This window comes from Monodelphis domestica, chromosome 1, assembly GCF_027887165.1.
Source record: "Monodelphis domestica isolate mMonDom1 chromosome 1, mMonDom1.pri, whole genome shotgun sequence".
NCBI lineage: Eukaryota > Metazoa > Chordata > Mammalia > Didelphimorphia > Didelphidae > Monodelphis > Monodelphis domestica.
Window position 1 is genome coordinate 577977190 of NC_077227.1, and position 22840 is coordinate 578000029.

At 35.1% G+C, this 22840-nt stretch overlaps 1 protein-coding gene and 1 long non-coding RNA gene across 5 annotated transcripts in view; both read left to right on the forward strand.

Annotated features, from left to right (window-relative positions):
- Window positions 1–22840, forward strand: part of UNC5D (unc-5 netrin receptor D) — an 831324-nt gene that overhangs the window by 78799 nt on the left and 729685 nt on the right. The window lies entirely within an intron of this gene.
- On the forward strand, window positions 8666–19484 carry LOC103102428 (uncharacterized). The gene is made up of 2 exons (XR_458911.2): window positions 8666–14941; window positions 19273–19484. It is a non-coding gene; the product is annotated as an uncharacterized LOC103102428 (long non-coding RNA).

Genomic DNA, 22840 nt, shown 5'->3' on the forward strand with positions numbered 1-22840 from the left:
TTGCATTTTGCTCTTGTTTTCACAAGTGTTAAAATGCCTTCTTCAATGGCACTTGCTGCTTAGAATGAAAAACTACACTTGTTAAGCCTTTATTTTACATGCTCACCTTTTCAGCTTCTGAAGATATTATCTATTTAGATTTTTGACATCTTATGCTTTCTATGTGGATCTGTTGCTTTCACCTAATGGATGTTAGACTCTGCAAACAGGGGAGGAGGGGTGAAAGCATATTTTAATCCCCTCTTCGACCCTGTGTTCTCATTTAAGCACTTGGTAATGAAGTGAACTGGGAATAAGTGGATGTTTATTCCCCTAATTTGCAATGCATGTTGTGTCTGCCTCTTTAAATAAAGTAAAGGTTAATATGTTGATTTCCTATTTATAGTTAACTTAATGTCTTTAATTTCTCCTAATCATGGCACAAAGTTTTGGATCAGTCCCCATGATTTTTTTTAAATGATCTTTCTATATCACTATAATGTTTTGATGAGTTTAGTACTCTCTGAAGAGGGCTGATTGGCAGAATCAGGAATTTCCATTAGTCTATGCCATAGTACAATGCTTTATTTCAGGATAAAGCTATTAATCCGGGTCTTAAACTCAGGTTTGGTTATAAACCAACCAATAATAAAAAAAAATAGTGGCTTTGTGAGTACTTCCCTAGTATTCCAGAGTAAAAGACAAGTCTGAGAGCCAAATAAATGAAAGTGGTAAATTATTATTATAGATTGCCATGGTCCTCTGACCTCCAAGACAAACACACATAGAATAGGTAAGAGTTAAAAAGGAATTCTCAGTAATGTGTCTCTAACCTAATGCCAGAGCAACCACTTCCTAGATCTTTATTCAGTATGTAGGATTTCAGGCAAATCACAGAACAGCCAAGTACACAAAATTCTTCCTGGGAACACATACAGTATAGGATAACACAATATCTAGACACTCAGGCAAAACAAGAGATGCCCAGACTTCCTCCAACTGTACTGTTCTGTCACGAAGAAGTCTTATGGACGTTTTTTTGGGCTTTCCTTCCTATATGCAAACCGATTTACAGTTGTAATATGGGGCCAACAAAGGATCCCCAATCCAAACTCCTGAGCTAGATCTAATTTCAGAGACCAAATATGTCATTTCAAAGTAAAGGAAATGTTAGTATCTGTTTAGAGGTATTTACAATGATTTGTACCCTCCTGTTCTCACAACTGAATTGTCCTGCCTCACTCATTTGGCCTGGGCACCTCAGGAAAATGAAAGATATTTACCTCCTTTTTTCACAGAGGTAAGGAGACTAGTGGTATAAAATATTGTATAAATTCAAATGTGATCACTCTGGTCATTTTTCCTTAAATGCTTTCTTTGTAATATTTAAGTTACATGGTGTTAGGAGTATATTGTGAAAGGATCATAGTATAGAAAATGAGACATTATTAAAATGTTCCAAAATAAATTAAAATAGTGATCTTTTACCACATATGCCCCAAGTATGCTATAATTTTAGAATTCACCATGATTTATCAAATATCATTGATGCAGTTTAGTAAACACATGTGTCATTCTTCCAGTATCCTGATCTTTAGTTGACATGAAGTTATTGAAGGATGCTAGATACTCCTTTATTATCTCTTCATTTATATCTCATCCTATATCCAGTTAAACATTATGTTTCATTCTTCACAATTTAAGAAATCATTGCTTTCTCTCTATTTTCCAATTAATTATCCAAAAGCAAATTGGAATTTTTTGATAAATAGTAATTTTGTTTTTTCATTGAAAATTTTCATGGATAGGCTTTATAAATACCTGCCAAGGATTCCAAATTTAAAAGGAAATTCTAATTTATGGTAGTAATTATGCTAAATTGTATTGTATGAACTTTGAGTACCCTTCCAACTCTGAATGTCTCTCATTCTACTTATCTTGCCAAAATGCAGGGTGACCCATTAACAAGCTGACAAAGTTTTCCCTCTGACTATCTTCCCATTCTTCCTTTTATTTATTTAGTGATGATGGAGAAAGCCATTTATGGTGGTACATATTTCTTCTTGATAGACAGATGATGAATTGTGATGATCAGCAGAACAGGAATTGTTTTCAATTTGCATGCCTGTAAAATGCACTGTGTAATTGGATTCTTTTATATTATTGTATGAAAATAATGATGAAGAGTCAAATTTTTTTTCATTTTTTCATTCCCTTTTTCAAAATATTTTTATATGGGTTTGCCATTTCTGTTGAAGACCATCTACACAAGTCTTAAAGCAACTTCTTCAGTTAATATTAAAACTAACTGAGACCCATCAGCCCTTAATGGGCATGACAGTACAGGACAGGAAAGATGAATCCCAAGTGTCCTGGAACAAACACAATATTATTACAATATTCAAAAGTTTCAGGGAATTTTTTTCTGGCCCTACAGTACTGCCTATGTTTCCTGGATTCCACAGGGCTAATCTTTTGATGTCCCTGATTTGTTCATTTCTTGACTGTCTGCCCAAGATATTTTGTACTGCTCAGCCTGATTTCAAGTTAAATACCACTGAGCTCTATACCCAAGAAGTTTTATGCTGCTCAGGTCAAAGAAGCTTTCTTACTTCACACCTTTCTAGATATAGTTTACTTAAGTCACTCTGCCAGTCATTTTTTTGGACTTAGTAGCTCTCAAAAGCCAAGAGACTTCCATGATATGCTTCCATCCTCTCTTCCCTTCTATCAGGTAGAAACAGAATCTATTCTCTTATTTCAGTTGCATTAATGATTAAGCATGGTGTTTGTGGCTTATAGTTATTGTGTAAAAAGATGCATATTTAATTAAATATGCAAAACTAATATTCAATATGATACAGTTGTGTTGCTTAATGAAAATGAATATTGCATGATGAACAAAAGTTGCAAATTTACTTGGATTTTTCTATCACGTTAGTGACTTGTCTGTTCTTTTGTAATGAATACTAATTACTTCTGGAAATGCTGATAACATCCCATAGCTGCCCCTGTGTCGTGTTTCTGAAAGAGGCTAGTTTTTCTCAGAACCCAGTTTTCTTGTGTCCCTCTATCAGCATGAAAAAGAATGAATTCTTCTGGGCTACTCAGGTTTTACAAAGTGTAGGTCAATCTTAGAAATGTTGGGAAATCATAGATGAGACAAATCATGAAACTCAAACTATTCAAACACAAAGTAGATAGAGAAGCTGGTAGAGAGAAATTAAGAAAGGCCTAGTCCCACTAAATAAACAATTAGCTTTGTATTTACTAGCATAGCCTATTTATTGAGAATATTGCCTAGTTTAGTTGTAATACCTAGTATTTATGGAACACTGGTTTGCTAAATATCATACATATGTCATCTTATTTAATTCTTACAATAATATAACATTATATATGAATATATATACTTATATATATATGTACTTATTATTATCATCATCACTATTTTACAGATGAGGATTTTGAGGCTATGAAAGTTTAGTTGGCTTGCTTAGTCTCTGAAAGATGGAAAATTTATGAGGTTGGCTTTGAGTTCAGGCCTTCCTAACTTCAAATTTAACATTCTATACATTGAGCCACCTAGTAGCATCAAAATAAGTTCTGAGCTTAAAGGTTATCAGGCTACCTTACCATAAGATCAGTTAAGTAAGCATGTACCAACAAAGTGAGGGAAGAAAAAATTGAATAATTGATGATATATTTGCACTATAACTTCTAGGGCTTCCTAACATTTCTTTTAATTCATTAATCTTGATTAATCCATCATGTTAATGCCCTTTTGGTGTATCAATAGGTTATAATGTTAGGTTATAACAAAGTTTTTTTTTTTTCCAAAAGTTTTTACCTTGTATCATGTGGAAAGAAAAACTGCATCAAAAACTGCATCAGTGGGCTTTCTGCCACTGAGGTGAAGCAAATAGCACTTGGAAGGTTAGAGTGAAATTGATGAACAGTGATGGCAATTGGTGGGAAGAGGGTGATTGAGAGAGTAACAGTTGCTCTCATAGGTCTTTCTTTCCTGACCCTGGGACTGGAAGGAGAGCTCTCTCCTTGTCTTGGGATAGAAGTCCCGCTATTCCTGATTTTCCCAACTATGTGCTCTACATGGATTCCTGTGATTGTGTCATCAAACTAAAGGATTTAAGGGGAACAATTTGAACTGTAAGGCTGGTCTTTAGGGGCATTAGCCCGAAGAGACAGGCCCAACCAGCTCTGAAAGTCAGAATCTTTTCTTCCTCTTGCTATCTACTGCTAAAGACTTTGAACTTAAGAAAATTACCACAGATTATCATAGACAGGAATAAAAGAAACCCTCCACCAGCCTGTGAGGCCTGGCCTCAGCTCAAAAGCTGAGATACTCAAACCCAAACTAGTGAAATCCAGATTCTCTCTTCCCTGATACCCCCTCCCCCAATCTAAACTTGTTATTAAAATTCATCTTTATTTAAACAAATCACAGTCAGATAAGTGGACTATCATTTCAGGGGACATAGAAAGAGCTGAACCTAAGGACAGCCATTCAATCATAAATGGTCCTTTTTGGACCCCTGCTGAGCAATCTTAGACTGGGGGGAGGCTTGTCCCTCAGGGGGGTCCATGCTTATCTGCTCTGGGGTATCTTCAACATCAATCAATAGAGAGGACATCCCCTCAGGCTATCTTAGTTGGCCCATTTCTTGGGATCCCCATTTTTCAAAGACAGCCTCTCAGCAGGGGCATCTCTCTCCTTTTAACTTCCGGTAGCCATATTCCCTCTATCCCTTCAACTTCTCCATTTCCTGTTACAAAACTTTCCTTATTCCCTGTGCCTCTTCAATCCCTACAATTCCTCTAACTATTACAATCACCAGGAAAGAACAGCTAGTGATTTGAAAGTACATGAACAGAATAGGAATTGGGGGTGAGGAGAAGCAGGAATATATTTGTTGAAGGCAATGGTGGTGTAGATTAGTTAAGATGTCAGCAGCCAATCAATAAGTTAAAAGTCCAAGAACAAACAAAACATATTAAAACAGATGTAAGAAAAAAATGTAAGCTAGTAGAAGGTAAAGAGTAGATATTTTTGTTTAGAAATCATTTTTATTTTTTTTTTTATTTGGTCAATTTCAAACATTATTCCTTGGTTACAAAAAAGAACAAGGAGAGGAAAAAAATACCCAATCAGGCTAGGTGCAGGGATCAGATAGAAAGGAAAGGAAGAAAAGTGGCCATATATATTGTTCATAAGGAAAATTCTTGACATCAAAGTCCTTGTTAGATTAAAATATTTTAACTTCAGAGACTAACAGGATTTTTAACAGTGTAAATAATATTAAAAAAGAGATGTTATTATTTAGTTTTCTGCTGCACCCTAAGAACAATGGGACCTTTTCATATGTTCTGAAACTTAAACATCTCAAATATATTTTCATCACTCATTAGAATGTGAGCTCTTTGAGAGCAGGAACTGTATTTCTTTTCTATTTGTGTCCCCAGACTTTAATGAAGTGTTTTATAACAAGTGATTAATAAATGTCCTATTCATTCATATATTCATTTAATTCACATTCAGAATCTACAAACTCAGTGACTTATAGAATATTCACGAACAGAGCCACCAGAACCAGTGGATCATGCTAAGATAGGGATGAAGGTTGATCTTAAAGCAAGGTTTTGGTCCAGATGCAAACTTTTTATATACTTTCTGCTTAGAAATGAGTCAATTCTAAGGTTGGGAAGAGGTGAGGGATGTTAGTTAAAGACTGATTCTGATAATGATACCTTGGCAGAAGGCAAAATTGTTTTTATAATGTATTTGATTTGTTGAAGTTTTTCTTGATTGTAATAGATTGGTGATAAGCACTGACTTTGAGTAGGTTAACTGGTTCATGAAAAAAATGCACAAAATAGAAAATTGTTGAGTAAACATCTCTATTTGTGGCAAATCTAACAGGGTGTGCTACCACAATGCTTTGGCAGAAGTATGAATAGGAGAACTCTCCTGTTAAAATTAGACACCCACTGAGTTCTACACTTTATTGCTGTGGTGGTATTTTCTAAATTCTATGTCCCAATGGATCTTCTAAGTAGCATACAGTATAAGCTTGCTTATTATAACTGTGTAAATCATAGTTAATTTCTAAGTTGGCTGACTGGTGTCTCTCAATAATTATGGTCTTTTTGATAGAAATACATTAATTGCCTTTTTTGCATCTCACTTTGCTCATATGGTCTGTCATATCTTACTGGCATGACATGTGTATACATATGATACATGTTAAAAATTGATGAAGATGGGGCGACTAATTGTCTTATTGGATTAAGAACCAGGTCTGGAGATGCAAGGTCCTGGGTTCAAATCAAACACTTCCTAGCTATGTGACCATGGACAAGTCACTTAAGCCCTATTGTCCCATCTCTTCCCTGATCTTCTGCTTAGAATTGATTCTAAGGCTGAAGGTAAGGGTTTAAAGAATTGATTGGAGAATTGTCTACCTTATCAAAACAATTTTGTTTGTGACAGAGACTTGAACTATAATTCCTTTGCCTATTTATCTGAGAATATGGACCTCAAAAACATTTAGACTTCACCTGTTTCAATCTTTTCATTTTATATAAAAGAAAACTGAGGCCCAGAATGGTTAATGCCTTGCCAAATGTCATATAGAAAGTAGTAGCAGTTCCAGCTCCTTTGACTCCAAAGCCACAACTCATTCCACTTGTCCACATTTTGGTGATAAACACTGACTGCCTGGCAGGGTTTCTTGGCTGAGGCAAATGTTTTTAACTCTTGATTTTACATTTACTGTGTAAATGTCCATTTTGAACAAGATGCATTTTTATGTTAGGTTGTAGAGAAGTCTAGGACATTGATCCCTAAACTGTTTAATTGGCCACGACTCCTCTTGGAAGAGACTAGCCTGGGCTTCAGTTGCGGCACTAACTCTCCCCAATCTGCAGTGATGGATAGAAGATGACAGTGTGAGTTAAAGTTCTGAGATCCCAGCTGGTCAGCTGGTTTCACAAGTACACTGCTGCAATAATCATTTGTCAGAAGTGTGAACCAAGAGAGTTGGGTGTTTGAGGTGACAGCTCTTCTATATACCACATAGAAACATAATTCACAGAAGATTAGGATAAGAGGATCTTTGATGGATTAAAGGCTGTATTTTCCTCCCAGTGTCATTGTAGGTTTGGGGTGAAGGCGGTTCTCCATGGATATTAAGGCCATTTAAATATCAGAATGGTCTCTTTTTAATTAGTGGGATAACAATAGAGTTTCTTTCTGTCTGCCTGACCCTCAAGGGATGTAACCTTCATTTGATGTGTGTATATAAAAAAAATGTTTAAAGTCACTGAAGTAAGAGAGCCATTGAACTCTTTCTCTAATAAAAGGTAGATTTATTTTCAGTGGATGTTATATAGTAGTTGTAAATGAGAGAATCATGTTTGAGTCCTTTAAATTCCTTCTGAACACAGACTTCCCTCAGAAAGTGTTCTCTTCTCTGCATATAGTATTGAGAGGCATAGAAGAAACATGGGAAGGAAGATGGAAAAGACACCTGGGAATGACAATTAACAAATTCTACATTTGGGATTCTATTTACTCTCCTCTTTTCAAGCAAGTTGTTTACCTTTAATCTCACAAATAGGCCTCAAGCTAATAGATGTTGTAGTCAAGGTAGAAGTGATGACTTATATTGCATAATTATGCTTCACAATACCAGTATATGAAAGAATAACTAATTCCTTTGTTCCTTCCCCTTCCTCCTTACCATTTGGTTGTACTTTGTTTCAATTATAGCCCATGTTTTCAAGGCAGATGAACTTATTTTTGAGTTAAAATGTTGATAAAAGACCTCAGGTTTCAGATTTTTAATTTAATAAGATCAGTCTATCCCAAAGGGAAATTTTTTTCAAGGTAGTCAGTTCCAGTCTAGGGCTGCATTTTCTCTTTTAGACCATAGAATTAAAGTTCATCCATATTGCTACTGAGGTGAACAAATTCTTCAACAATACATTTCTTAGTTTTCTATTTTTGTTTTCCCTCATTATATTGATCTCTGTCTATCTTCTTCATTCTTTTTCTATCTTTGTCTCTCTGTCTCTTTGTCTATCTCTGTCTCTCTCTCCATACATCCTTCCCCCTCAGTTTCCCCTATCTAATCTTCCTTCCCTCTCTTCTTCTTCTTAATCAGCTGTCTTCCTCTCTCTTTCCTTCTCCTTCTTTCTTTCCTATATCTCTCTCTGAAATATTTGGGTTCATCTTTACCCCATACATCTCAGAATTGAGGAATTCAGTTATTTTGTAGAGACAGGTAAATGGGAAAAAATGAGGAAGACATGTGATCTCACCTCTAATATCCCTGGCAAAAAGGTGCCAGTAAACTGAGAAAATGAAAAAGTCTCCCCTATTCCATGCAGAGAAAAGATTCATGATGTTGAGGTTTAGAGGAATAGTTCCTGAAAAGAGGCAAAGCAACAAGGAATAAAGTTGGGAGAATGGGAAGACTACAGAAGAGGAAAAAAATAACCTTGCCTTTCAACCCCCAAATAAAATAGAGCATTTCCTGGACTCCAGCAGACATGTAGAAGGGGACTTGAAAAAGAGAATTAATTATACTTTATCTTATTCTCCCTAGAGATTATCAGTTAAGATGTGACATTTGAAGAGTACTATGACGTTCTGTCTCTTGCCACTTCTATTACTTTAGCTAGAAACTCATGGACTAGCTAACTATGAAGAAGAATCATATATGTCCTGATTTATGTAAAATGACACCATAAAGGCTCTCCTTATTGATGGTTGGTTATGTGTACATAAAACCTATTATAAATGGCACTCTCAGTGTCCAGTGGGTCTTATTCATGAGATTGATAACCTGTGGGTTAAAACTTTTGCTCTGATTTTTATTTATCACATTAATAAAGAGTGTTGAAGTAGCTTCAGAGAAAGCAAAGTTGAGTTCTTCCACCAAACCTCTATATTGGCCTCTTTAAACTCTCTCTGTGGTTACAGAGGATGCATTTGATGATGAAAATAATTCAGAGATACCACATATAGCTAAAGAAATTACTCAGAGCATGATTCATGGAGAGAGAGTTATATGACAAAACCCCAAATCAGGAGTCACCTTTTTTTCTGTTACATTTTATCAAGTAAGAACTTGAACCAATTCAAACACTATTCAGGTAGCTCAATGAATGAGAAGTTTTTGAGCTGAACAGTACCTAGTCCTCTCTCCTCTTTTTCAAATGGGAAAACTGAGGTTCAAAAATGCTAAGCTTCTTATCCAGGTTTACATGACCAATAAATTCTAAATGGGAGATAAGAACACAGTTCTCCTTGCTCTAGTGACATTTCTACTCTACCACATAAGGTTAAAATAGGGCCTCAACCTGGAGTTTCTATGAAACTAGGAACTCCCAGGTATGGAAACTCTCCATAAAAGGAGGTTGGCATCTTCTCTGTAATTTACTGTCTTAGAGTTGCCTAGAGAATTGAGAACTCAATTCACTTGTCCAGGGACACACATCCAGTGTGCATCAGACATGGTACGTAAAACTAGGTCTTACATATTTTAAGCCAACACCCTACTCACTTTACCAGACTTTCTCATTATACTATGTTCCATGACCCATTTTAAAAGTGGAATTCTTTGAAATTCTTGAAAGATCTTAGTGTTTTGCCTAACTAGTTAGTGCAAACGGTTCCTCTAGTCCATTTTGCCTTCCATCCTGTCTTGGGTGTGGAACTCATCTTCTCCTCACAACCTAAAATGGACACAATAATCAAATCAGTAAGACCAATGTTTCTAGAAAAGCCGTGCAGACTGAATGCCTTATTGACCAACTCATCATATCTGAGATTCATCATACCAGAACTCCCTCCTCTGGCTACCAGAAATCTCCTCACATCATTTCCTTCTATTGAAACATAAGCACTCAGAGAGCAGAGTTGGCCTAACTTTTATATTTATATTCCCAGTAGCTAGCACAGTGCCTGGCACATACTAAATATCTAAAAAAGAAATGCTTATTCTCTCATCCTGCTTTACTCTTTCAGACTGAAATCTATTCTCTTCACAAGGGGATTAAAGACTTCTGGTAAAAGGCAGTATAGGTAAACATTAGTATCCAAGGTCAAGTATTAATTAATCCAATAAATATTTATTAGCTCCTCTGATGCATAAGGCCCCCTCCCACATAGACAATCAAGTATTCAAAGACTAAATCAAAAAGTATGGAATGATAATGAACACCTTTCTTGGAAGTACTTCAAGTTTAGTAGGTAGTTTAAAACAATGCTATTTTTCCCCTAAGCTTTAAGAACTCCAGAAGTTTGAATTTTTAATTATATAATACTTTAGGTTGGCATAAGAAGGATCTATGATATAGAGCAGAAGAGAACTTGAGATTCAGTCTTGTCTCTGACACATATTAACTTTATGATCTTGGGCAACTTGCTTAACCGCTTGGCTCTATAGACAACTAACTCTTAAAATTTAGTTTATGAGAAAGTCTCATCTACATTGTAGAAAAAGGTCCTCACTGGGAGTTTCCTATGCCAATACAATCAGATCTCCAATACCGTTTTCCTTCCTTTGTTGGCATTGAACTTTATAGCCTTCATATAGCTTAACTCAGAAATGTCAAGTGATTTGCCTATGATTTATTGCTGTTACCTTGCTGTTTGCTTTGAGTTATTTTCTGTTCTGATATAACCATATCTAATGATGATTATGATAACAGCTAAATGTATTCAGTGCCTACTATAAGCCAGGCACTATGCTAAGCATTTTATCGAATATTTTCTCATTTAGTCTGCACAATAATCCTGGGAGGTAAGTTTTATTATTATTGCCATTTTAAATTTGAGGAAACTGAAGCAAATAGTGGTTAAGTGACAAACTCAAGATCAGAGAACTAGTGTATAAAGCTGAATCTGAACTCATTTCTTCCTCAATTTGGACCATCTGCTATGCCACCTAGATGACCATATGAGTATTACATTCAATAGTACAGGACAATTTTAGAAAGGGCATTAGGAATTAAAAGTAAAAATATTAAGATGACAGGATGGAAAAGATACAAGATATCATGCTATAAGAAGATCCATTGAAGAAATTATTCATCTTTGATTCATAAAGAGATGATCTAATATGGCCATCACCTCTGTTTTCAAGTATTTGAAAGGAATGTAGAAGAAAGATTGACCTAGAAAATTTGCAGCAATGAGCAAGCATTGTAGAGAGGCAGATGTTGACGTGACATGAAGAATATATTTCCTAACATTTAGAGCTATGGATTTAGTACTATTTCTTACCAGAGGTCTCCCAAGGAAGTCTCAATAAGTGTTGGAGAAGTTACAAGGTTACTTCATAAAGGTCCTTTGAACCTTTGAGATTCTGGGAAACTCATATATTTAAAAGCCAGGTTGGGTCTAACACCTATGAAGTTTTTAAGAAATATAATTAATAAATAGCACATTTGGATAGAAAATCCACATCTGGGGGCACCTTTGGGGCTCAGTGAATAGAGAGCCAGAGCTAGAGATGGGAGGTCCTAGGTTCTGATCTGGTCTTAGACAATTCCTAGCTGTGTGACTCTGGGCACATCACTTAACCCCCATTGCTTAGCTCTTACCACTCTTCTGTCTTGGAAGTAATACATAATATTGATTCTAAGACAGAACATAAGGGTTAAAAAAAATCAAACTCACATCTGCTGTCTCATTTCTAAAGACTACAACTACAACATTTACTGTCATATTTTTCCCTTAGCCTCAGGTATTGTTTTTTGACTCCTGTCACAACTGAAAACATGTGGAAGAGATTTATGTTACCTCCCTCTTTTACCCCAAATGATGGAGTCCAGGAAGTAGGAGAAAGTGAAAAAGAGAATCATCCCACTAGAAGGTACCACACAAATCATTTCACATGAAGAAATGGACAGAAAGAAAAGTCTGGACTTAGATCAGTAAGAGCAGAGGCAAGGCATAGACAAAAGATTCAGAACTGGTTCAGCAACAAAAATGACTGGGCAGAGAGTATTGCTTAATTCCAGGAGCTTTTCTAGCTCAGCAGAAGTGGCATCATTCCATTTAGATCCAATCTAGATACGTTTCTGCCAGAGCCCTATCATTTCTTCAGTGTTTGAAAAACAAAATACATTTAGGCTTCTAACCCTCCATTTGAAAACCTGAAATATACATAGACTTGCTCATATCATTCAAACTTTGATTACCATAGAGTGGTGGAGCTGGGGGCTGTAATATAAAAACCTATAAAATTGAACTTGATATGAACCATGACAGGCCTCCTTAACTTGCTGATGCTCTAGCTTTCAAGTGGATTCTTTCACTGTATTATTCCAAATGTGGATAAAGTGATAAGTGAATTTTAAAATGATTGTATAAGTGAAGTGCATTGTCATTCCGCTAAGCATTTTGCCCTGGGGGATCAGAAAAATGTAACAGTCTCATTTCCTTTCTTCAAAGTGCCTAAGGTTTTGGATTGGCATTGGAAGAAAGTTTTTAGGGTGTGTGTGTGTGTGTGTGTGTGTGTGTGTGTGTGTGTGTGTGTGTGTGTACACATTTCCTATTCAAAACTATCTTTGTTTCAGTACAGACTATTTGACTAATATACAGAAGGGTCCTTTTGAAAGGGGAGGGAGAAAGAGAGAGGGAAACTAAAGGAAAAAAAAGGCAATTTGGGGTGTTTAAAAGAACAGGAGAAAGGCAAAGGTAGACACAAAAGTTAAAATGGCACAGACCTGTGTGTGTGTGTGTGCACGTGTGCATATGCATGTATGTTTGTAGGTGGGAGACAAGTGTAGGGAGGAAGCTGTGGAAGGAAGGAAAAGAGAGGGACCATCAATTTAGGGAAGGAGAGGGTATGAAAGTCCATTCTCTCTCCATTTTACAGGTAAGAGAATTGAGATCCAGGGAGATGAAATAAATATCACATGTAATAAATATCAGTTTTAAACTTTGAAATCTGTTCCTCTGCATTCAATTTTTTCTACTTTATAGGAGGGGAGGGGGACCTATAAATAGTTGGTGGGGGTGTGTATGTATGTGTATGCTAACAGGGTTTGAGAAAGTGAAAGAAATGTCACTGGGCAGACTGAAAGGGGAAAGAAAATGGAGAAAAGAAAAAAGGAGAGGTCAAAAAAAAAACAAAAGAAGGAAGAGAAGGCAGAGGAAAGGGAAGGAGAGAAAGGAACAGAGATAAGGGGAGAAGGGAACAATTTGCTTGTATATATGTACATGTAGAAAAGTTATATAGAACTTTAAGTGAAAACCTAATATCCCTTGATATTTTTTCTATATGGAGATAACAGTTTCTCATTTGAAAATCATGAAGTCAACTTGGAAATAATCAAAAATGTAAATACTATTTAGGGGGAAACAAATTTCTGTCTGTGTTTGACTCACCATAAATATTTAAGTTTATACCCACAAAACTCAGATGATATCCCTAGCAAAAAGTAGGTCTTATTTCATAAGAGGACATCTACCCTGGACTGGGAAGCATGAATTTCTAATTCTTACCTGAATGTTCTAAAATTACCATGGATATGAAGCTAGTAAACAATGACCAGAACTCCAAATAAAAAAATGCATGCATGCATGAATGAATGAATGAATAAACAAAAAAAAAGGTAATTGATGTGTATCTTATTTCTTATGTGTATCTGCTGTCTACCTCCCACTTCAGTCAAAAGGGTGTCTTGAAGCTTTCTTGGAACTCTGAATCTTTTTTTTTTAATCAGTTGAATTTGTTTGATGAAGGAAATTAGGTTTATTAGCAGATTTGTCAGAAAGTTTTCAGCTGAATACAAATATCCAAGGGGAAAAAAAGAGAAAGATTTATGATTTTAAAAAATAGTGTTTAACAAATTCTTTCTCCTAAAAATGAAAAACAAATCACTTAGAACTGTTTCCTTTGGATGGAGATAATACTTAGGCTTCACTTACTACCTATGTGTTACATTAAAGTTCCAGAATTTTTATAAGAAATTACTTAAAATGTTAGACAAATAAAAATGTTAGTTTATAATTTGTATTATGTAAAACAAAGAAGGGTAGATAAGTACTTTATTGAAATTTTCTTTTCATTAATAATTTACATTTTTCAGATGCCTGGCACTTTTAACTATTTTTTTAAAGCTTTGGACCTAGAGGAGAACCTAAAATATTATGCAGGGTAAAGCTTTTGAGCCCAATACAGATCTTATAATACTCCTGTACTTTACTCCAGAGGAGAAATTTTAGTCACTCTCTTGCTTTCTTAGATATAGACTCCACACTACCTAATTTTACATATCTAATGTGATCATTTTACCCTAAAGTGTTCTATTTTACCCTGTTTCCTGAGGCAGGTGTGTGCATGCATTAAATAAACTTCCATTTTTATAAATGAGTAAATTAAAATGTTTATGCTTAATGGGCTAATTCACATTAATTCAACAAACAATTATTAATGGCCTACAAAGTATAAGGCAGTGGGGCTTTCACCAGGGATACAAAGATGAAAACTGCAACATATTGACAAACATTTAGATAATATGAGATAGAATATGATAAGAGCAAAGGAGAAATTTCAATAAATACTCTAAGATAATTTGTTAAGGAATAATTCCATCTGATGGGAAATGTCAGACAAGACTTAATAGAGGAAACTGAGCCTCCTTTAAGGAGGAAGACCAAGTGGAGAGCCTGATTATGTATGCACAGAGACTGTAGTGTAGGCCTGGAGAACACAGAATGCTTGAAAAAGAAAGATGCAATAATTCTAGAATTTTAGATTTTTTAACAACACTGCAGGCCTCAGAGTAAGAAGCTCACATTTTATTCAGCATGCAGGAGGGAGCTATTGAAGGTATTTCATCCTGGAAAGGCCATACCTGGAAAAAATAGATGATGTTGAATATTTCCTTTTTGAGGATCTTAATTAAATGAAGTGTTATTGAAGTAAGTAACCATAAGTATTTGTATCATGAATTAGGGAGAAGGCAATTAGATAATGCAGCAAGTAAGCCAAAGGACATATATTCTGGAAATGATGGAGCTCATTTCCCATATAACATATATTTGTATATTAAAATATAATGAGTATGCATCCAATTAGCAAAGTGCTGGCATTCCTTCACATTTCCACAACCATTGAGTTTCCAGTTGTTATTTTGGTGAGTAGTCTACAACATAAACCAAACAAGGCAATTCAAAGCATTGAGTCAAAGGATTCTATCATAAGCAGCTACTTAGTGCAATTAGAAAGAGCACTAGGCCTTAAGTCCAGAAGACCTGAATCCATATCCATCCTCAGATATTTACTCCCTGTGTGATCCTGAACAACTTATCTATTTCCTTTAATTTCCTCAACTTCAAAATTGAAATAAAAATAGCACCTCTCTCATAGGGTTGCCATGAGAGTCAATTAGGATAATATTTGCAAGCCAATGCTTAGCCTAATACCTGGCTATAAATAGTAGGTGCTATATAAATGCTTATTCTCTTCCATTCCCTTTATCAGGCAATAGGCAAAGAATAAAAAAAAAAATGAATGGAGAAATATCCTAAAGGCTGCCCCTGCATGTTACAAATGTTAGTAGACATATGCGAATTGATAAAGGAGCTGATTAGGGAATATCTCTTTGAAATGGCTATCCATATGAATTGAGAGAAAGGGAATTCCTGTCAAAAGAATATGTTGGGGGGGTGGGGGGTGGAAGAATCAAGATGACCATTTAGAAGCAAAAAAAGTCCAGACCTCTGTGAAAACTCTTCCACACCAATCAAAAACAAAATGCTTCAAGGGGACAGAAAAGGGAATCTAACAACAGGACAGAACTAGGAGACCATCAGGTTGGATTCAATTTACAAGATATGCAGAGAAGGCTGAATTTTCCCATTTAAGGAAAAGGAAGAAGGAAGGTCCTAGGATCCCTCCCTCCACTAAATTTCTGCTTGAATCTCTGGTGGTTGCTGGAATCTCAGGGCAAAGGCTCCAGCCCAGGCAGAATGCCTAGCTGCCACAGCTGTGCCAGGCTCAGGGCTCTAGCCACAGCCAGCAGGAAGGCAGCTGGAGAAGAGACACCAAGGGGAGGACAGCCTAATCCCAACCTCCACTCTCTGCTTCTCAGGTTTTGACTTCAAGGCACATCCAGACACATTTAATATAGTCTATCAATAGGGCAGATTAGAAGTAAACAATAGAAAAAGAAAAAAGAAGTTATAATCAACAGCTTCGATCCAGGTAATGAACAAAGAGCAAATGGACCAGAGGAACACCAAGGAACACCAAGCAAAACCACAAAAACTCCAGCGAATTGGATTTTTGAAGTTCTTTGGAAGAACTCAAAACACAATTCAAAAAAACAATTAAAGTCTGAAGACAATTGGGGAAAGAATTTAAAAAGCAAAATGAGTCATGTGGAAACAGAGGCACATGATCTAAAACAAGAAAATAGTATCTTGAAAGCCAGAATTGACCAGCTTGAAAAGGATACAAAGAAAGTGAAAGATGACCTACAAAGAAAAACAGACCCAAAGGGGAACGATGACCAAAAAGCACAGATGAAGTTCAGTCTTTAAAAATTAGAATCCAAAACTAGAAGCAAATGACTTCTCAAGGCAACAAGAATCTATAAAACAAAATCAAAAGAATGGTAAAATTGAGGAAAATATTAAACATCTTATTGATAAAACTACAGACCTGAAAATAGATCCAGTAGATACAATTTAAGAATTATTGGACTACCTGAAAATCATGACAAAAGAAAAAAAACCTGGTCATCATTCTACAGGAAATTATCCAAGAAAACTGACTGGATATTCTTGAATAAGAGGGAAAAGTGGAGCTTAAAAGAATCCACAGATCACTTCCTGCATGTAATCCCCAACTATCAATGCCCAGGAATGTTAAGGCCAAATTCAAGAACTACCAGACCAAGGAAAAGATACTACAAACTGCTGAGAATAAACCATTCAGATATCATAGAATCACAATTAAGATAACATAGGGCCTGGCTGCATCCACACTGAAGGACCAGAAGGCATGGAATATGATATTCCTGAAAGGAAGGAAACTGGGATGACAACCAAGAATCAACTGCCTAGCAAAATTGACTGTACTCTTGAAGGGGAAAGTATGTTCATTTAATAAAATAGAAGACTTCCAAGCATTCATAAAGAAAAGACCTGACAAACAGAAATTTTAATGCCCAAACATAGAACTCAAGAACATCACCAAAAGTTAATTAAGAAAGAGGAAAAAAAAACATTTTAAGGAACCCAATAAGTTCAAATGATTTGTATTCCTATAAGAAAAGATAATATTGGTAACTCTTAAAAATTGTATTATTATCAGGTTAGCTATAAGAAACTTAGACGGAATAGTGACAAACTGTATAGGATGAAATGTCTATATATATATATATATATATATATATATTAGGGGTGAGAAAAGAAATATAATGGGTTATTTTATGTTTCATAAAGAAGTACATGGAAGAAGGGGGAAGAAGATCAATAGAATGGAAAGGTGAAAAAAGTTGGAGGCAAACTCCAAGAAAATTTTAATCATTATTATGTGAAGGTTCAGAAAGTTTCAACTCCAAATTCAGTCATCATCATCAACATCAATATCAACATCTAACTATTCATCTTTTCCTGACCCAGGAAAGATTTTTACTGGGTGGCCTAACCTAATTAGCATACTATGCAGAGTACTGAATGAGAGCCAAAAGAGCTAAACTCTAGGCTTGAGTGCTGCTATGTGTCCTTTGGGGGATAAAAAGAAAGCCTTTTTTTTCCCCTGGATTCAGTTTCCTCATTTATATATGAATGAAACTTACGTGCATTAAATTAATTGACTAAATCAAAGAATACACCAAGTGTAAACAAGAAGAAAAAAAAGAATATGTTAAAAAGAAATTGGGCTGGTCATGTGATAAGTGTGAGAATAACAGAGGGAAAACTCAACTTAAATGGGTATACTTACAGTATTGGTGAAAGTTAAGAATATCCCTCGTATTTAGGGAACCCCTATAAAAATGTGTGGAAAAGTCCTAGACTAGAATATCAGATGGGCAGGCATGGATGAGTTGAGACTTGTCTCCTAAGAAGGAATAGCTAAAATATATAGTAACAGAAATATTGTACCACAATCAGCTGTGAAGAACTAAACTATTGTCAGTAAAACAAGATCTCAAAGTAACCTCAAGGGATTCATGATAAATTAAAAAAAAAAAAGATTACTCTCCAAGGCCAAAGAAGGAATTGTGGGAATCTGAGTGCAGATCAAAGTATGCCATCTTTCAATTTATTTCCTTCATGAGTTTTGTTAATTGTATGTGTGATATGTGTCTTTTGTCATGCAATAGAGAATATGGAAATATGTATTGCATAAAGGCACTGATATTAATGTACAAAAGACCATTTACAAACAGACTTTAGGGGAAGGGTTGGTGCTGGGGAAAGAAGGGAAGGAGAGAATCTGAATTGTAAAATGTCCGAAAACAATCGTAAAATAATATTTCTCTATGTAATTCCAAAAAAAAAAAGAAATTTAAAAAGAAGGAATAGCCAAATGAGCTCAGACCATTTGAGTATTTGAATAAAAACCTACCTATCATGCCATTTGAAAGCTTTATTGCTACCAAGTGAAAGATGTAATGCATCATTTGTATTTTTATGAACATATTAAATACGTCAAAACATGAAACACCTCCAGATTCCTCAAAGGCCTCTGGGTATTATGGGATACACACTTAAGCTCTTTATTGGGAGAAGTCTTAAAGCTAAGTTGGAATCTCAAAATTCACTCTATTGATCTAAAAGCCTTGGAACCAAAAAACTTGGAGATGAGTTTAAGCTCTGATACTAAAATTGGGCAAAATCATTTCCCATCTCTGAGTCTGTTTTTACATCTGTGAAATGAGTATCTTTATATTTGCCCTACATGTTTCCTAGGGTTGTTGTAAGGAAAACACTTTGGAAGTTGCATAAAACTTTATAAATTTTAATTATTTTATTATTATCCTCTCTGCCTACATTTCAGGGCTTCCCAGACAATATAACATTTGGATATACTACTTCCCAAAACTATGCAAAATGTATCCAAAGGAAGCATAACTATCTTGATAAGATTGTAGATTCCAAAGACAGGGTCTCTAGTTACAAGGCCCTTTAGAGCACACTTTCTTCTGACTAGTACTTGAGTTTTCTTTCCCACCTCTATGAAGTTAGTAATAATCTTGGGTTTAAATTGATGCCTTTTTTTCTTTCTGCTTAACTAACAGCTGCCTGAACAGATGCCAGTGAAGAACTGAAGTCCAATAACGTGAAAGGCTTGATTCTGTCAGGAATGGCATTTACATTCTTTTCCTAGTCATTTATTTATGTATACATCTATTATTCTCCAAGTAACATTCAAAATGCTGACCCCATCATATGTGTGTAATGATTTAGAAATACTGCAGTGGTTATAAATTTTGACTTTTAATACATCACAGACTTCAACTCCTGAGTGATATTAATTTGGGCTTCCTTTCAGATATGTGCTTGAGGAGACATTAGTATATTTGATAAATTTATATTCTCTCCCAAACTCCTCACCAAGCCACATACATTTTCCCCTATTATCCAGTGGTTTGTAAGACATTATTTTTTAGTGATATTTTCCAAGAATTTTACTGGAACCTCCTTAAATATCATACATGCTTTTTCTTAAGGTTTTCTTATTGAAAAACCCATCATCTAGTCTTACTTGATTATTGTTTTTAAAAAACAAGCTAATTTCTAATAATGAAGTAAGAGAAAACAAGAGCATTATTGTGGGGCCACCACTGAAATGTTATTTATAGTTAATCTATTCAAGAGAACTGTTGAGACTGAGAAAATATATTGACATGAAATTTCAATGATTATACATGAAATTGTTCTTTTTTTACTACCAGGTTAAAAGAATTTGCCCTCAATTTGTGGGTAACTCTGCCCTTATAATCAGCAGTGAACCTACTAGCTTTCCAATGAATCATTGGGCAAGCACTGAATTCTTCAGAACCCTTAAAGAGCTTCCTTTAGAAACTCATCTTTTCCTCTCTCTTGCAAACTTAGTTGGGGTTTCCTTAAACTCATTTCAAGCTCTGATCTTCTTTGTGAAAAATATAAGGAAAATTCATTCAGCATTCATTTTCCCCCCCCATGGAAATTTAATAAAACTTTTCTCTGTTGAATTTAATTATATCTCTCCTTTTCTCTCAAAAAAACAACTTAAAAAAAACCCTTGATAATTTAAACATGGATATCTTGTTTCTAGTTCTTAGAGCATGGCATATATATATATATACACATATAACATATATGTATTTGTGTATATATAGCATATACACATGTATATATATATCTGTCAATAATAATACTTTTTAAAATAACAATAATAAGAGCAACTAAAATGTCTACACTACCAATTATATGACAGGTAGTATGATAAGTGCTTTAAAAATATTTTATCTTGTCTTATTTTCATAATAACCCTGGAAGGTTGGTGATATTACTATCCCTATTTTACAAATGAGGAATCTGATCCTGATCAGAATTAAGTGACTTATCCAGTATCACACAGCTAGTAAATTTCTGGGGCCAGATCTAAACTCAGAAAGATGAGTCTATCTACTATACCACCTAGCTTTACTGAGACAAACAGGGTTAAGCTAAAGTGAGGGAAAAGGTAGTGCTCTAATAATCAAAATGAAGAAAAAAATGGATGAAGGGCTTTATCTGGGTAATAACATGAAATTAGTTGAGAAGTTTACCATATATGTGTAAAGGTACATATTTGTATATGTGTGTTGGACTGTAGTGGTAAAATAAATCATATTCAGAAGTGATTAGGAAGAAGTGAGTAGACTGAATATCATTTGGGATATTGTACAGTGCTCCTACACTTCTCTCTGTTAATGTCTCTGTCTGTCTCTCCCTTTTCCAACCCTCCTAACCTCCTCTCTCTTTCTCTTGTGCTCTCTCTCTCTCTCTCTATCTATCTCTCTCTCTCTCTCTCTCTCTATCTATCTATCTATCTCTCTCTCTCTCTTTCTCTCTCTCTCTCTCTCTCTCTGACACACACACACACATCTTTGAAAATAACTGTATTTTTCTGGTCATTATATATGGCCACAGATCATAAAACAATAAATTTGAGTTTATTAGATGTGATTTGGATAGTCCAAGCAATTTCCAAAGGATAAAAAGACAGTACTGAAATATGTCCTGGACTCAACATACCTTCAGGGACAACTGTGATCAAGAATCGTTAAAAGAAATTATTTAGACATATTAATAGAAAAAAAGTGGACTGGCTTTAAATTGATAGTGAAGAATAACAGATCAGTAACAGTGACTCACTGAATATTAAAAGGGAATGTGGAAGGCCTCCAGTACAGTGGGTAGACCTTACATTGTTTAAATTTGTGGGAAAACATGGTGAAGTATTACGGAAAATGAGATAGTCAAGACTCAACTGGATAACCAATGCTTGGGTATGGTATACAGTTTCTTGTTCAAGTATGGGTTGGATTAGAGTACATCTGATCTCTTGCACATCTGAGATTATGTAATTTTTTGAAGGCTTGGAGGAGTAGCGATCTTTGATGACTCATCAGGGTGTAAGTTCTCAGAAACTTAGTGAATAAAAATACAAGTTTGGGCAAATTCACCCAAGCTGGAAAGGTGGTATGAGTGAAGCAGTAAACTGTGTCCTTTTTTGTTCCTTTAGAACAAATCTATATAAGGAGATCACCAACAAGAAAGGCTTATATCATTAATCTACTTGGCTACCACAAACTCTGAAGATGTACATAGGGGATTTTGAAATTGAAATTAATAATAAAGAGGCTATAGACCTCCTGGAGTGTTAAGTATTCACTAATCATGCTCCATTAACCCACCCCAACCCCCAGCCACATAGAACAAGATGCATAGAACTGGAATAGTTCTAGTTCTGATAGATAAATGATAATGATGATGATAATAGTGATGATAAGAATAATAATACTTATTACCTGTTATTGTTAGCCAAAATGAGCAAAAATGTTCTGTTTCTGAGACTAGCCTTCAAACTCAGGTGATTGAGTTAGATAAGTATGATTAAGCTTTGCCTTTTATATTAATGATAATAATGGTATTAGTAATAATAATTTTTTAAACTTCAATTTATTGAATTTCCAGGCTTAGCATATACTTTTCTCACAGGAATTCTGTGTAGTATATGGAAGACTTGGACTGTGTTGATATACATGTGTATGTGGGAATGGGGAAATGTTAATTAGCCACCACCTTCAAGCAACTTTTATTGAATTATAAAAAAGGAAAAAAGAAGTGGTCTCTCTAAAATGAGGACTATGTTAATATTTAGATGGATCCATCATTGTGGAGGTACTCTTTAGATCCCTTCCATTCCTTCTCATCATATATGACCCTTGCTCTTGTCCTTTTTATTTAATTTAATAGCCTACCTATGTTCTAGAGGTTTTCTTTATCTTTTTAATAGTTTAATAATACTGTGAGAGACAGTGTGACAATAGTCAGAAGGTCAAACTTATGTTTTAGATGTATATTCTTGGTCATTCACTTAAATTTTCATTGGTCTCAACAAACCAAGAAAGTAGTTATGGATAATTTATTGATCTACATCTGTTACAGAACTTTCCAAATCAGAATTCTCTACTCAAATATAATTATGTTTTCTACCTCACAAGAAAAAAATACCTCTGCAGCACTTGGGCAGTCCAACTGTTATTCCTCCTTCCCCTCCTTCCTGATTTAAAGATGTCAATTATCTATGAATTAAAGAAGGAGGAACTACTAATA